Source organism: Macaca nemestrina, chromosome 1, assembly GCF_043159975.1.
Source record: "Macaca nemestrina isolate mMacNem1 chromosome 1, mMacNem.hap1, whole genome shotgun sequence".
In the NCBI taxonomy this organism is placed as follows: domain Eukaryota; kingdom Metazoa; phylum Chordata; class Mammalia; order Primates; family Cercopithecidae; genus Macaca; species Macaca nemestrina.
The window spans coordinates 120,887,363-120,905,104 of record NC_092125.1 but is presented as its reverse complement, the minus strand read 5'-3'; the positions used below and the strand labels follow the sequence as shown (position 1 = coordinate 120,905,104).

Here is a 17,742-nt window from a genome sequence, read left to right as displayed (position 1 = left end):
AGAAAGGGTGCACAGGCTTTGCCAGGCAGCTGGAGGGTCTGTGTCTCAGGATAGGTTAAGAGCCTCTAGGAGGAGCTGGAGGCTGGGTCTGGGGAGGAGGGAGCTTCTAGGAAAGCAGGAGCTGTTGGAGGAGAAACAGCCAAGGGGAGAGAGAAGCTGACTAGAAAAACTAGATCAGACTAAGGATGAACTAGTTACAGCTGAGAGAAGCAGGAAGCTATCAAGAACAAATTGGAAAAAGGAGGAAATGAATGAACAGCTCCAGGAGCTGACCAAGGGGCTTCACACCCAGTGAAGACCAGGGAGGATTCTGGAAATGGAAGAACGGGGAGCACAAGTTAGGCTGCGGCCTGTGAATGGCCAAGCTTGGGCTGGAGACCCTGGACTACATCTTCCAGAGAGAGGCTGGGGGCTCCCAACCTGGGTAAAAGGATGCCTGGGGCAGACACGTTAGAGAAGAGATCTCTGGGCTGGGAGAACAGGGATCCAGGCCCTGCCCTTGACCAGCTCTGAGACTTTAGTCCAATCTATGTTCTTCCCTTGGGAGGGTGAAGGGTGATCTGTTTTCTTATCCTATAGCTGAAGGAGTTGAACTAGAAGATTCCTCAGCATCCCCTAATATAAACAATGTAGGATCTGGTTACTCCTCTCTTCTGGGCTTGCTGTGATACCAGCTGGCTGGAAGTGGAGCCTCCTGTATTCATCTGGCTGCCCAGAGCCTCCCTCCTTTGTTTTCTCCTTATACATTCTTCAGGCTTCTCTTACGACACCCTGTGGCACCTACCCATTTATAAACCTGTCGTTCCCACTCCCAACCCTACCCATAGACTATGAGCTTTTAAGACTAGGGATCTTGCCTTACAGATTCACTTTTATTCTCTGCTACCTAGCTCAAAAAACATTTGCTGAGTGAAAGAATAAATTGATATAACAATTCCATGAATAAATGATACAACAATTTATATACTTTGAGAACAATTATTTGATTGGGATAAGAGTAATTGAAGTGCAAATAGATGGTTAAATATATCAGCGTCTATACCAAAAATGGTCTGTAGTCAACAGGTGGTATCAAATTTTGTTCCTGCACTTTACCTACATATTTATCTCCACACCCTAGAGAAAGATAATTTTCATAATAAATTCCCTCTGGTCTCTCTCTGGCAAGTGAGGTCTCCAACACCATCCCTATCCCTCCCTCTCCTAGGCCCCATGGAGGAATGAGTCAAATTCTGATCTCACTGGTCTGATTTCAGGCTATTGATTGGCCCTCTCTTCTGCCTCCTCTCTCAGGAACAATAACTGAGCCTGCCCACTCAAGCCTGAAGACCAACTGCAGAGAGATCCTCCTTGGGTTTAAGCTCAAGATGCATGTTCTAATTGACTTTACCCAAAACAGCTGAGGTATCAAGCCCTAGCTCAACCAATAACAGAGTGCTTCCTGGTTTCCCATTTGCCATGTATGTATACAGCCATCTCAGGCACATTAAGGGAGAATTTGTGGCTAAGTCAAGGCAAGATTTGGCTATTCCTAGATCCACCTGGTCTTTAACAGAGAAATCCCCATTCCTTTAGATGCGTGAGGGAAAAGCACTCTGAGTCGGAGTATGCTAGTCTTGTGTAGGGTTGGAGAGGTGAATCGAGGAAATAAGAATGTCTCAAAAGCTGTTTACTTACAAGGAATGGAAAATCACTTCAACTAACTTAAGAAGAGAGACATTTATTTAGAGATACAATAAAATTCAGAGAACCAAATTGTATCATGAGGAAAGCAGAAGATAGATGGCACAGAAATAAGAAGTCAGTGAAAGAAAGTTTAGGAAGTAAAGATAACAACTGAGGATGGTTCTTTAAGAAATTCAGCAATAAAATAGAGATGTGCATCAGTAACCCAAGAGAGTACTGGAGAAGAAAATGTTCTCAGAATGTAAATTGAGGGATAGGAGTTAGAGGAGGGGCAATAGGGAAAAGAAAGACGAGATAATTGATACACAGTAGATGCTCAATAAATACTTGCAAATCAATTGAACCCACCTGGACTGAGGAGAAATGAAGTTAAATGTCTCAAGGGACACTGAGCATGTCTTTATCTATGTCCTACAAGGTAGGCAACTACTTTCTGATTTCTCAGGCACTGCAATATGAGACTCAGACCTCACCCTCTGAGGAAATTAACAGCTTTCTCAGGCCACAACCAGGGGAACAGGCATATTGTTGAAGTCTCAAAGCCACCATGAGTTTCTCATGCCAGCTGCCTTTGATTCCTACATATTGTGAGACCAAACAGATTTGAGGAGAGCAAAAAGTAGTCGGGAATAGCCAAGATCACATTTATAAATTGGCATCACGAATTATTGCTTGTCAAATGCAGTCCCAACAGAGGCTGGTCCTTCTCTTAAAAAGGATTCTTGCTTTTGGGTCAGGATAACAGGAGATCTGGAGAAGGGGCTAGTAGTTCAATCTAATTATACTAGCATTGTATAAGAATTAAAGAGGTAGGCCGGGCGCGGTGGCTCAAGCCTATAATCCCAGCACTTTGGGAGGCCGAGACGGGCGGATCACGACGTCAGGAGATCGAGACCATCCTGGTTAACCCGGTGAAACCCCGTCTCTACTAAAAAAATACAAAAAACTAGCCGGGCGAGGTGGCGGGCGCCTGTAGTCCCAGCTACTCAGGAGGCTGAGGCAGGAGAATGGCGTGAACCGGGAGGCGGAGCTTGCAGTGAGCTGAGACCCGGCCACTGCACTCCAGCCTGGGCGACAGAGCGAGACTCTGTCTCAAAAAAAAAAAAAAGAATTAAAGAGGTAAACTGAGTAAATGAGATGTCTTAGAGATATTTTGGTTGCAAGGAACCGATATTCACTGAAGCTAATTTGAATAAAATAGAATTTATTAAAAAAAAAGAGAGAGATCTCCTAAAACAAAATTGTCAGAAAAAAAATTATAATGAGCCTTAGAAGAAATGGGGAGTTGATGTGCTCCCGTTCTCTCTCTTCCTCCCTCTATCTTCTTTCCACCTCAAACTACATGTCTTTCACGTCTTCCATGTTATCTTCATGATAATATCTCTCTGTTCCTAAACCAGTTTCTGTACTCATGATCCCACTTTCACACAGTCTGTCATGAATGCCCTGAAATGGTGACCTCAGTCCCTAGTTAATGGAATCTTGCAGGAATGCTCCCACAAATTAATGACTCAATCTCTGCACTCCCATTCTAAATTCCCTACAAGAGCCATCTATTGGCTCAGCTAGGACCAGCTGTCTACACTATGTAATCAGATATTACTGATGTAGAGACACATGGTAACTAAAGCCTCCCCTTTCAGACTGTGAATGGGAAGGTTTTCTAAGAATGAGGTGGCATGAGGAAGAAATGATTGACACACTTAGTTCAGAGGATCTGGCTGAAGGCCACACTGGGCTGAACCTGATTTACCAAGCACTATGGGAAAAGTGGACTCTGTTTTCTTATCTTCGTTTAGGGAAACTCTGTTCAGATTGGGAGCAAAAGGAGGGAAATGCCTAAAGATCTGCCTAGTAGATTACAACAACTCCCTATTGCTTTATGCCATGCTTTCATTTCCATACCTTACCCTGCCCAAGATGTGAACTAGCCAACACACTGTGACTGGATGGGAACCACTAAGAACTTGTCACTGTATTTGGAGAAGCATAACTTCCTTGGGAAAAGCTGGTGGCCTCAGCTTGTCTTTCTCTGAATTGGACCAAGGCAAACTCATTCTCTCCCTTTCAGATATAGCTCTAATGCCATCTCCTTTGCACTGCTTCCTGCACTCCCCCAGGGAGAGCTGTCACAACTCTGTGCTTCCATTGATCTCTTTTCACATCTTCATTAACCTATTAATACATGGTCAACATCTGTCACAAATCTGCCTTTTCCAGGCTGTGAATCCCAGGGGAAGCATCTGGACACTTATTCTTGTACCATCAGCCCCCAGCATGACACATGTTGAGTATTTGATTAGTTTAGTGAGTAAATAAACCAGCAGTGGCCACTCTGGATCCATCTAAGAGTCTGGCTTGATGCTCCCAGAGACCTGTTGAGGTGTGGTTTGGGATGGTCCTCAATGACTAAGGACATGCCCAAATATCCTGAAGTTGGGAAGATGAAAAGGAGGAGACGTTTGGGTAGAGGAAGAATAGGCTGTCTTTGTGTGTCTGAAGGTTTTTCATGTAGAATTAAAATAAAACTTCCAATGAATGACCACAAGGGAAAAAAAAGGATCAAAGGCAAAAACTCTAGGGAAATAGATTCCAGTTCAACATAAGGGTATTCTAAGAAGCAGTAATGTCTAAAAATGGATTAGACTAGCTACAGAGGTGATAAGCAACTTGTCACAAGGATGCTGAATAACAATACAATTCTGAAATGGCTCATTGGACAAGATATTTGATTTAGCTTCATTTAAAATTACACAATTAATCTATGTTTATTGTTTAAAAATTTTTAATGGCTAGTGAAAACAAATGCTCTTAATTTCACAACTCAGAGATCATGAGTGCTAACGTGTTGTTGTAAGGTACAGTCATCTCTCAGAATCCATGGTAAGTTGGTTGCAGAACACCCAAGGATACCAAAATTCACAGATGCTCAAGTCCCTTATATCAAATGGTGTAGTATTTGCATATAACCTGTGCACATCCTCCTATATAATTTAAATCATTTCTAGATTACCTATAATACTTAATATAATATAAATGTTATGTAAATAGTTGTTTTACTGTATTGTTTAAGAACAATGATGACAAAAAATCTGCACCTGTTCAATACAGATATAGCCATCCTTTTTTCTGAATATCTTCAATCTATAATTGGTTGAATTCACAGATGCAGAACCCACAGATATGGAGAGCTGACTGTATATCTTTATAGTCTTTTTCTTTTTATTTAAACACTTAAAATCTATATTTGTTTACCAATATAAAATATATTACTTGTAATTTATTGTATTAGTAAAACTTTGAGTCTTCTTCGAATCCTACATTACCTTAAAACATCTATGCAATACCACTCATGTTTACTTAAAGTCTTCTTGGAGCTATTTATTCACCAGAGGTAAAGTAGTAAATACTTATTTATATTTATGTACTAATTACTGATGAGCCCTTGTGATATAGCCAGGCAAAGTGAAAGCAGTACTTATTGAGTTATAGGTTAAGAGATCTGGATTCTAGTCTCAAGTATGGTACTTGTTGGCTGTATGACTTATCTCACTTAGTTTACTCAGCTGTAAAATGTGGAATCTGGATGAGGTAATCCAAAAGCTTCTTTTGGGAGTTAATTACTTCACTAGTAAATGAGCACAATACTCTGAAAGTCACTTAGGGGGCTACACATTGGTAAAATGTTTTCTAGAAGCTTACAGTTTCATTGAGGACTTACATACATGAAATTGTTGAGTAAAAATCTAAGATCATTATTGATGGAAGTGCCAAAAATCATTGCAGGAGTAAGGTATACTGTAGTGAGTCTATTTCACCGCTAGCACTGATGATTTCAAGTTCGTTACATATTACTAGGAACCACTTCTATAAAGGATGCTGTGTGTACTGCCTATATTTCACCTTCAGGAGTGAGATACTTAATACCCCAACTGCCAGGAGTGTGGACTGCAGATAATTTACAGCTAAATCCTTCTCCAGAATTTTCTTTTGGCCAAAGAAAGCTTCCTTGCCTATGGTTATGCCACCTTCCTAAGGGCAGCCCACACTCGATGATCAGTCAGTGTAGGGCTTAGCTCCCTTGTCGGAATTTGAGACAACTCTCAGCATTTTCACTCTGCCCAATGCTGCTCCTCTCAGTTGTTGTTCCTGAGTGTGTACCCCAGTAAACCTCCTGCTTGAACATCTACATCTAAAGATGTGTTTCCAGGGAACCTGACCTATGAAAACCACCTCTTATTTATCCTAAAATTTAAAAAGCCAAACTACAGATCCACAGATCCAAGAAGCTCTGTAAGTCCTGAGCAAAAGAAACATAAAGAAAACCACACCAAAGAACATCAAAAATCATCACATTGTTGGAAACTAGTAATAGAGATAAAATCTTAAAATAAACCAAAGGAGGGTGGGGGTGGGAGGAGCTATATTACATAGAGAGGAACAAAACTTAGAGTTACAACAGATTCCCCATCTGAAACAGTGCAAGTCAGAAGATGGTGGAGTCACATCTTTAAACAACAGAAAGGAAAAAAACCTGTCAGTATAGAGTTCTGTACAGAGTTAAAATGTCTTTTTACAAAAGAGGGCAAAATAAAGAGTTTTTAAGGTATACAAAAACTGAGATAATTTATCACCAGAGGAGTAGCGCTGTAAGAAATGTTCAGATTTCTTACAGGAAGGAAAACAATGCAAGATGCAAATTAGGATCTACACAATGGAATGGAGTGCACCAAAAATGGTAAATATGAGAGTAAATATAAAAGATGTGTTTTCTTATTTCTAAATCTCTTTAAAACATAATTGACTGTTTAAAGTAGAAATATTAACAACACATTTGGGGTTTTTTTGAACATATGTAAAAGTAAAATGTGTAACAACAAAAACATACAGGCCAGGAGGGAAAAATAAAAATGGAACCATTTACTATTATACAGTTGTTATATAATATGTGTAATGGTTAAAATTATTTGAAGGTAGACTGTGTTAAACTAAAAGTATATACTACAAACCCTAGAACAACCACTGAAAAACAAAAGCAAAAGCAAAACAAGTAAGTCAATAAAGAAGAAAAAATGATCATAAAAGATATAAAATCAATTTTTTAAAGTCAATAAAAGTAAAACTAAAGGAGGGGGAACAAGAACACGTGAGTCAAATAAAAAAGAAACATTATGGTGGCAAACTTAAGCCCAACTATATTGATCATCACGTTAAATGTAAATAGTGTAAACACGTGAATTAAAAGGCAGGATTATAAGATTGCATTAAAATATTTAAGGTTAAGAGAACAAAGCTAACAAACCTAGAATTCTGTGTCCTGCAAATAAAAACTGAGAAAAATTTTCACCAGTAGACATGGTCTGCAAGAAATAGTAAACGTTCTTCAGAGAAAGGAAAAGCATATATATCAGAAACTTAAATCTACATAAAGAAAGAGCACTGCAGAAAGAATAAATGAAGCCATAACAAAATAAAATATTTAGTTTTCTTATTCTTATCTGATCTAATAAATAACTGGTAGCTCAAAATAATGATGGCAACAATTCTTTAGGTTATCATACCTTAAGGATAAGTAAAATGAATAACAGCAATGATACAAGGAATAGAAGGGAGATATTAGAAATACCTTACTATGCTGACACTATTTGTGAAGAAGTATAGTGTTACTTGAAAGTAGACTCAGAGTAGTTGTAAATGTGTATTGCAAACACTAGGACAATTACTAAAATAATTTTTTGAAAAGAAGTATAACTGATAAGCTAAGAGAGGAGAGAAAATGAAATCATGTAAAATGTTCAATTAAGATCGGAGAAGGCAGAAAAAGAAAGGAAGATTGAAAAAGAGTCCAATAATAGAAAAGAGTTACAAATTTGGTAGATATTTATCCAGCTACATCGATAGTGACTTCAAACGGAAATGGTTTAAATACAGCAATTAAAAACAGAAACATCAGAGTCAATTTTTTTTAAATAAAAACACCCATCTATAAGTTGTCTATAAGAAATCTTTCGAATATAAAGATGCTTATAGATTAAAAGAAAAGGAATGGAGGCAGGGCAGGGGGAGGAAAGAATTAGTGTTTAATGGGTATAGAGTTTCAAGCTTGCAAGATGAAAAAATTCTAGAGATTAATCGCACAACAATGTAAATATGCTTAACACTACCAAACTGTACACTTAAAACTGGCTACAGTGGTAAATTTAATGTTATGTGTTTTTTGCTACAATAAAAAAGTAAAAGAATGGAGAAATCTGTAACATACTAACATTAATTAAAAGAAAGCAGGAGTAGCTATATTAATTTCAGACAAAGCAGGCTTCAGAACTAGAAAAATTAGCCCTGATAAAGAAGTCAATTAATCAAGAAGACATAACAATAATAAATATTTATGTGCCTAATAACAGAGCTCTAAAATGCATGAAGCAGAAATAAAAGTGCAGAAATTGACAAATCCACAGTTATTGTCAGTGATTTCATACTGTTATCTAAATAATTGATAAACACCATAAACAGAAAATAAAGATATAGAAGACATGAACAACACTATCAACCAACTTGTGCTGACATTTATAGAATATCCTATCCAACAGAAGAAAATACATTCCTTTCAAGTGTATACACTAAATGTTTGCCAATATTTACCATATTCTAGATCATGAAACGAGTCTCAATAAATTTAAAAGGATTAAAATAATCCAGAGCATATTATCTAACCACAATGGAATTTAAGTCGATATCAATACAAAAATACGTGAAAAAGATCCAAATATTTAGAAACTAAGAAACCTCCTTTTAAGTAACCCATGAGCCAAAGAATAAATTGCAAGGAAAATCAGAAAATATTTTGACTGAACAAAAGAAAACACAACATATTAAAATTTCCCTTTTAAAAAAAAGCTAAAGCAGGACTTACAGGATAATTTGTAGCATTCAAATCTTATATTAGAAAAATAGAAAAATTTAAAATCGATGACTAAGCTTCCTCTTTAAGAAACCAGAGAAATAAAACCAAACTTAATGTGAAATGAAGTAAATAGTAAAGATAAGAGTGAAAATCAATGAAATAGAAAACAAAAATAATGGAGAAAACCAACGAAATCAAACCTCTTTCTTTAAAAATAACAATAAAAATGATAACCTTCTAGACAGGCTGATCAGGAGAGAAACATAACAAATTACCAATATCATCCTGAATGAGAGAAGGGCCATAACTATAGATCTTGCCAACATTAAAAGGAGACCAAACAAATATAAAAATTTTATGTCAATAAATATAACTTAAGATAGAAAATGGGAAAATGAAATCATATAAAATTAAAATTGGAGAAGGCGGAAGATTAATGGAAGATTTAAAAAGAGTGCAAGAATAGAAAACAGTTACAAATTTGGTAGATATTTATTCAACTACACCAATAATCACTTTAAATGTGAATGGTTTAAATTCCTTTAAAGACACAAACTGTCAAAACTTACTAAAGAAGAAATAGCTTGAATAGCCCTGTATCTATTAAAGAAATTGGGTTTGTAGTTTAAAATTTTCCCATAAAGAAAACTCTAGGTCCAAACAACTTTACTGAAGAATTCTACCAAAATTAAGAAATATGTAATATTTATTCTACATAAACTCTTCCACAGAATAAAATTTGAGGGAGCACCCTGAATTCATTCTATTACTTAAGCATTATCTTGATCCCCAAAACCAGGTGGTTATTCTAAGAAAAATAACCTACAAACTAATTTCCACCATGAACATAGAAGCAAAACTCCTTAACAAAATTTAAGCAAATTGAATCCAGCAATATATAAAAAAGCTAATACATCGTGACCAAGTGGAGTTTATCGCCAGAATGCAAAATCAGTTTAACATTTAAAAAAATGTATCAAAGCATGATGATTAGGTTTTCACACTCATGTGTGAGATATGCCTCTCTTGAACTTTGTTACACTGGCACTTTACCCATTTGACATGCGGGAAAAAAACAAAATGAAAAAAAATCAGTGTAGTTGCCATATTAACATTCTAAAAGGAAAATCATATGGTCATCTCAATAGTTACACAAAAATCATTTGCCAAAATTCAAAACACACATTCGTGATAAAAACTCTTAGTCAACTTAGAAGGGAACTTTCTCAACCTGGTAAAGGTCATGCATGGGAAACCTACAGCTAGCGTAATAGTAAATGATGAAAAGCTAAGTTTTTTCTCCTAAGATCAAAAACAAAGAAAAGATGTTTTCTTGCCCTATTCCTAGTCAACAGAGTGCTGGACATACTAGCCATGTGCAATTTGGCTAAAGAAATAAATAGCACCCAGACTGGAAAAGAAGAAATAGAACTATTTTAAAATTGCCTTTCTCCAATTTCATTAGCCATGATATTTGGGTACAGACTTAGGTAGGATGAGGCTTAGGGACTCAACCTCTCTCTATTCTTGGTTCTGAGCTACCTTCCACCAGGCAAAAGGAATCATCCATACGGCATACAAGAAGAGCCTGTGAGGTGCGGCGCTACAGCCTCACGGTGATAACACTGGAGCATTTGCCTGACCTTGCCCTCTGCACACACTGCTTTCAGGAACACTTCAGAGTTGTCAATGTCTGGCACAGACAGCCAAGGACTCAGAAACCTAGGTTCCTGTCACATCTTGCTCAATCTTTCCATTACCAGCACTGTCATATGCCATATAACAACGTTTTGGTCAATGACAGACCATGTGACATGGTCCCATAAAAATGGAGCTGAAAAATTTCTATCTCCTAGTGATGTCATCACCATGATAATGTTGTAGCATGATTACTTTATTTTTTTTCATAAATTTGGTGTGGCCTAAGTGGATAGTGTTTATAATGTCTACAGTAGAGTAGAGTACAGTGCCGTCCTAGGCCTCCATGTTCACACACCACTCACTCACTGACTCACCCAGATCAATTTCCAGTCCTCAAGCTCCGTTCATGCTAAATGCCCTATACAAGTATATCATTTTTTATATTTTATGTCATATTTTACCATACCTTTTCTATGTTTAGATGCACATATACTTATCACTGTGTTACAATTGCCTACAATATTCACTACAATAACTTGTGGTAGAGGTTTGTAGTCTAGGAGCAAAAGGCTCTGCCATATAGGCTAGGTGTCTAGTAGGCTCTACCATCTAGGTTTGTGCAAGTGCACTCCGTAATGTTCACACAGTGATGAAATTGCCTAACGATGCATTTCCCAGAACAGATTTCCATCGTTAAGTGGTGCATGACTGTATTGTGATTACCCCACAGAGGCAGAATGAGCCATCCCTCCTCACCCGGAATTTGCTTCCAGATGTCAAGACTGATGTTGCCATACACCCACATGCCAAGAGGGTAAAAATGTTTGTTCTTCATATAATGAGATTCTCTGGGAAAAGCAGGATAGACTTCCAAGCAGGGTCAAAAATGGTTTTTAGAGAGAGTAGCAAGGGACAACTGAGTTGGAGTTTCATGGTGATTATGGAGTGGGGCTGGGGTGATGGCCTGGGCTTGCATGGTTTGAACTTCCCACTGATACAAAAGCAAAAAGCACCCTGGCTCTCTTATAACCCTCCCCAGATAAGGAGGTAGAAAGAGAAAAGGGATTAGTGGGGCTAGGAAGCTGTCAGCAGTCAAACACCACAAATGGAGTCTGATTCTTTATTACAACAACACCATCAGTAATTCCTTTAAAGAGCTGCCTCCCGACTCTCTACCCTCCGTGTGAGGAGCATCCCCCCAAGCGCTCACTCCAGAAACACCTGTCTTGGGAACAGCAGGCTGTGGGGGTGGGAGTATCACTCCCACACAAGGAACAGCCATAAGGTGACAGAACCTAATGAGCTTGCAGGGAATATTTAAATTGCTAAACAAGATAGTATATTTACTACCGCATTTATCCCTAAGCATTTGCAGTAAAAATCAAAGTGATGCCATTAAGTGATCCTCCAGTGGCATGTACTTGGAAGCTCTCCTTTTTTAGCCAAAATTGATTTGAGGTTGTGTATACTTCTGTCTTTCAAACAGCAATTTAAAATCTGAACAGTGGGAAATTAAGCAGAGAAAAAGGGAGGAGCTTAAAGCAAGGGCAGGAAAGAATCTGTTCAGCTACCCCTGGGAGATGGTTATGAGAGCCTCATCTGTCTCTGCTGTCCTATTACAGGGACTATCAGCAGTATAGTGTGAAAGAAAGCACCTCAGCTTTGAAGCCAACTGACGAATTTCAACTCTGGCTCAGTCACTTAATATGTGACCTTAAGAAATTTATTTTCTCATAACCTTGTTTATATCATCTATAAATTAGGGATAACAATACCTACCACAATAAGATTGTTATAAGGAATAGATTATAAAGTTTGTGTAAGTTTCCAATATAATGTGTGCCACATATATAATAGGTACTCGGCAAATGTTAGTGCATTTCTACCACCATACTCCTCCTTAGGACAGCCACCAATAACAAAGAATTGTGAGCTTTAAGAAACATCCATGTTTCTTATCTCTCCATTATTCTATCCATGGTGCATACATTGCTCTCCAAAATTACCAAAAAAAGATCATCTTGTCTGCACTCTAAAACCTCCAGGAACTCACCACCTCCTCAGCACATTCCATCTTCCAGACATTCTAACAGAAAGCTCTCTCTTAAACCAAACTGAAATCTGGCTTGCCATGGCACAGAATCTTCCAAAGAGCTGTTAATAGAAAAGTATTCTGGAAGATGTTAGCAGTTGAGTAGAAAATAAAGGAAGCCCTTGATTTCAATTCCTGACCATATTTCAGACCAGAAATCTTGAAAAACCACCAAGGTACAAAGAACCCACGAAGGTAGTGTGAAATATTTTCAGATATGTTGTTTGTTTGTTTGTTTGTTTGTTTTGCTTTGTTTTGTTTTGTTTTGTTTTCTTGGAGACGAGCTCTCACTCTGTTGCCTAGGGTGCCATCATAGCTCACTGTAACCAAACTCCTGGGCTCATGCTATCCTCCCATCTCAGCTTCCTGAGTAGCTGGGACTATATGTATGTTACCATGCTCAGCCTATTTTAATTTTTTTTTTAGAAATGAGGTCTCACTGTCTCCAACTCCTGAACTCAAGCAATCTTCCCACTTGTCCTCTCAAAGTGCTGAGATTACAGGTGTAAGCCACCGTGCCCTGCCTCAAATATGTTTTTAAATGAATAATGCATAGCAGAGGTGACATGACAATAAGGAAAGTCCTCAAAAATCAAAAAGACATAAAACACCAACCCAAAGAGGTGTGAGTGCTGAGCAGCCAGTTGTTGTGAGGACACCTGCTCATCACTGGCAAACTGAAGTTTCCTTTTTCAATGAGCATTTTCCTGGAGAAAAGGAAAAGAAAAAAACAAAGGCCCGGGGCTTATAAAAGGTAAGAAGTTAATCTAAGGCCCCTGCATAAATCGGAGACCCTTAAAAGCTCAGTGAAAGGCTGGGCACGGTGGCTCACGCCTGTAATCCCAACACTTTGGGAGGCTGAGGCAGGTAGATCAAGAATAAAAAACTTACCAACATTAGATTTTGACAAATTAAGATCACATGTTATAATTTTAAAGCTAACCACTCAAATAATAGACTGTGCAACATCTAAACTAGTGGAGGATAAAAATGCAAAGATTTTAAAAACCCATTCCAAAAGAAAATAAAAAAGAAGATAAAAGGAAAAACAGAGTATTGGAGGGAATAGGAAGCACAAAACAAGTGGTAAATTTGGAAAGAAATATATTGGTAATAACATTAACCATAAATAAACTATATTGTTTAGTTAAAAGAGAAATATAAAGACAGACTAGATGAAGAAACAAAATCTAACTAAATATAAGGACACTGAAGGATGGAAGGAAAAGGTCTAGCTCACGCCTGTAATCCCAGCACTTTGGGAGGCCGAGATGGGCGGATTACCTGAGGTTGGGAGTTCAAGACCAGCCTGACCAACATGGAGAAATCCGTCTCTACTGAAAATACAAAATTAGCTGGGTGTGGTGGCACATGCCTGTAATACCAGCTACTCAGGAGGTTGAGGCAGGAGAATTGCTTGAACCTGGGAGGCGGAGGTTGCAGTGAGCCAAGATAGTGCCATTGCACTCCAGACTGGGCAACAAGAGCGAAGCTCTGTCTCAAAAAAAGAAAGAAAGAGAAGAAAGAGAAGAAGGAAGGAAGGAAGGAAGGAAGGAAGGAAGGAAGGAAGGAAGGAAGGAAGGAAGGAAGGAAGGAAGGAAGGAAGGAAGGAAAGAAAGAAAGAAAGAAAGAAAGAAAGAAAGAGAAAGAAAGAAAGAAAGAAAGAAAGAAAAAGAGAGAGAGGGAGGGAGGGAGGGAGGAAGGAAGGAGAGAGAGAAAGAAAGAAAGAAGGAAAAGTGGTGAAAAAGGTACACTTTGCTAATACCAACCATAGTAGAGTTGGTAGATTTCTGCTTCCAACCAAGATGGAGTAACAGGGACTGGATTTACCCTCATGCCAGAAAGAACCAAAAAAACCAACAAACTATAAGAGAAAAAAAAAAAAAAAGCCAAAACACTGCACATCAGGTATCAAAGGACAATGATCCCTGAGAAATAGAAAACAAATAAGATGAAACTTACACCTGCCCAAGATCTTACTGCATTGAGAGAGATGCCAGGGCATGGCATGGGGAGAGGACACCGAGGCAGAACCCAAAGGACTTAAGGTGAGAAGATAAAGCTAAGAATCCAGATAGATCAAAGAATATCTAGTAGGCTAGAGTGCCAGAGAAGAGAAAACTGCACAGAGAAAGAACTCTAGAAATCTGCAGGTGTCCCTCTAGCATTCAAGAGTACTGATCATCATAATGCATGTGAGGACACAACCCAAAGCCAGAAAAAGAATCACCTGAAAGGACCAGAAGTGACAGTGCCCAGCAATGACACACAGCTAAGAATAGTGACTCTTCCCACCAGTCAGACTGGAAAGCCTCAAGACTCACAGGGTATTGAGCATATTGCACAGAAAGGTCGTGCCTTAATAATGGGGACTAATTAGCCCTACACTGGGCACCACTCTGCTCCCACCTGACAGATCATACAAGCAAAGTCCTGAAAGGATCAGTTTCCAAGTGATTTAAATGCATCTTAGAACAAAGCTCGAGAATACTGCAAATAATTCAAAAATAACCAGCATCAAATAAGGTAAAGTATACAATGTATGGCAACCAATTAAAAATTACCAGTCATACAAAGAAGCAGAAAAATATGACCCACACTGAGGAGAAAAATCGATAAGCCAAAGCTGATCCAAAACTGATACAGATGTTAGAATTAGCAAATAATAATGTTAAAATAGCTGTTGTCACTGGTTTCATATGTTCAAAAAGTTAAGTAGAGACATAAAAGATGTTAAAAGATTCCAACTGAACTTCTAGAGATGAAAACTGCAACATGTGAGATGAAAATATTCTGGATAAAATAGTGAACTTGAAGACCTAACAATAGAAACTATCAAAAAAGAAAAGCAGTATGCAAAAAAATCAAAGACAGGCTGGGCGTAGTGGCTGATGTCCCGGCAATTTGGGAGGCTGACGGTGGCCAGATCACTTGAGGTCAGGAGTTTGAGACCAGCCTGGCCAACATGGTGAAACCCTGTCTCTACTAAAAATACAAAAATTAGCCAGGAGCGGTGGCAGGCACCTGTAATCCCAGCTACTCGGGAGGCTGAGGCAGGAGAATTACTTGAACCTGGGAAGCGAAAGTTGCAGTGAGCCAAGTTCGTACCACCTCGCTCCAGTCAGGGCGACAGATACTCTGCCTCAAAAAAAAAAAAAAATCAAAGAGAATTTTAAAATATCTTGATTGTGGTGATGATTTCATGGATGTATACATAATATCAAAATCTATCAAATTATATACTTTAAATATGTACAGTTTATTGCATGCCAGTTATGCCTCAAGAAATCTGTTTTTAGAAAAACTTGTGCAGCTATATTAATATCCATCAATAAATTTTAATATATAAAACAAAAATTAAAGAGGCACACTTAATAATAATCATTTCAATTTGCCAGAAACATATAACGTTAAATTTGTGTGTATATAGTAACACGACCTCAAAATACAGAAAGCAAATTTTGACAGAACTACAGAAGACAAATCATTATAGAAAATCTTAATGTTTCTCTTTCCATAATTGATAGAACAAATAAACAAATCCAGTGAAGCTATAAAATATTTTAATAATTTGATTAACAAACTTGACTTAACAGTCATATGTAGAACACTGTATTCTAAAACTATAGAATAAAGATTCTTTTCAAGCACACATGGAAGAATTATAAAAATATAAGAACATATACTTGGCTGTTAATCAGGTTTCAACAATTTCAAAGGATGGAAATCATACAGACTGTGTTTTCCGATTACAATGCAATTAAGCTAAATGTAACCAACAAACATTAAAAGTATTTACCATACACACCGGGGCCTGTCGTGGGGTGGGGGGAGGGGAGGGATAGCATTAGGAGATATACCTAATGTAAATGATGAGTTAATGGGTGCAGCACACTAACATGGCACATTTATACATATGTAACAAATCTGCATGTTGTGCACATGTAACCTAGAACTTAAAGTATAATAAATATATATATATGAATAAAAAATAAACAGCAAGAAGAAAGATCTATGTACAAAGTAAAAAGATAAACTGGGAACAGATATTTGCAACATAAAAAAATTTACCATATTTAGAAATTAAGCAATATACTTCTAAATAGCCTGAAGATTAAAAAATTATAATGAAAAGTTAGAAAATGTTGTAGTCTTCATGATAGTAAAAACACCATATATCAAAATTTATGAGATGTAGCTAAGCAATATTTGTAAAAAGTTTAGAAAACAAGAAAGGCTGAAAATTATGAACTAAATATCTATCATGAGAAGTTTTATAAAAGCCTTTTATAAAAGCATTAACCCAAAGAGTGGAAAAGAAAAATAATAATAAAAGTAAGAGCAGGAATCAGTAAAATAGAATACAAACATAAAAGAGAATAGTCAAAGTCAAAAGTTGCTTATTTGAAAAAATTAAAAAGTTGATAAACCTCTAAACAAGAAAAGAGAGAGATAGAAAAAAGGCACAAATAAGTGTTAAAAGTGAAAATGGAGACTTTATTGCAAAACTTACAGATATCAAAAAGGTATTATAAATAACCTTATTCCAGTAAATTTGGAACTTTAGATATAATGGATAAATTTCTAGAATAACAAAATTTACCAACCTGAACTTGAAAAGAAATAGAATATACAAATAGTCCTATAACCATTAAGTAAACTGAATTTGTAGTCTTCAATCTTCCCGAAGAAAACTCCAGTTTCAAATAATTTCACTGGTAAATTCAACAAAATATTCAAGGAAGAAAAAATTTTATCTTAACACGTATATGTTTTAGAGAATAAAAGGAAAGGACATAGTCCCCAACCCATTGTATGAGGTACCTTGATATTCATACCAAACCTGAAAAGGCAACTATTATTTTTAAAAATCATAAGCCAATCTCAGTATGAACATAGATGCAAAACTCCTAAACAAATATTGGTAAACTGAATCCAACAATACATGGGCAGTTCTCGCTTTGCACAGTTCAGAAGTGCAGACATTTCAGTTACTACTTTTTAAGTAATACCAGTCCTCAAATATAGTAACTGCTAATAATTACATAAATACAAAAATCACTGTAGATCTTCAGTCCACAAATCACTATGTAAATAATAGATTGCAATATGATTGGTGACTAATCATATAATGCCTTCAAAATCTGTTGATGATTGGTCACTACACATTTGTTATTCAGGTCATACGCAGACAGCAAAGCATGTTTCCTCTTTGTTTCTCAGTGATAAGCTCATATTACAAAAAAATGGATAGTTTTAAAAGGGAAAAGGCCAACAAAGATGAAATGACAGCAAAGAAATGAAAAGTGATAATACTGAAAGTGAAATTCAAAGAGAATGCAAATAAAGTTGTAAAAGAAATAGATGGTCATGGGAATGTTGACACTGCCTCCTTCAAGAAACTATACGTAGACAACCA

The 17,742-nt window shown here is 37.2% G+C and overlaps 1 long non-coding RNA gene and 1 other non-coding gene across 2 annotated transcripts in view; one reads left to right on the top strand and one right to left on the bottom strand.

Moving 5' to 3' along the window:
* Window positions 1-17,742, bottom strand: part of LOC139362417 (uncharacterized) — a 39,009-nt gene that overhangs the window by 8,978 nt on the left and 12,289 nt on the right. The gene's annotated exons all lie outside the window — the stretch shown is intronic.
* On the top strand, window positions 9,549-9,653 carry LOC112426218 (small nucleolar RNA U13). Its single transcript, XR_003017506.2, has one exon. It is a non-coding gene; the product is annotated as a small nucleolar RNA U13 (small nucleolar RNA).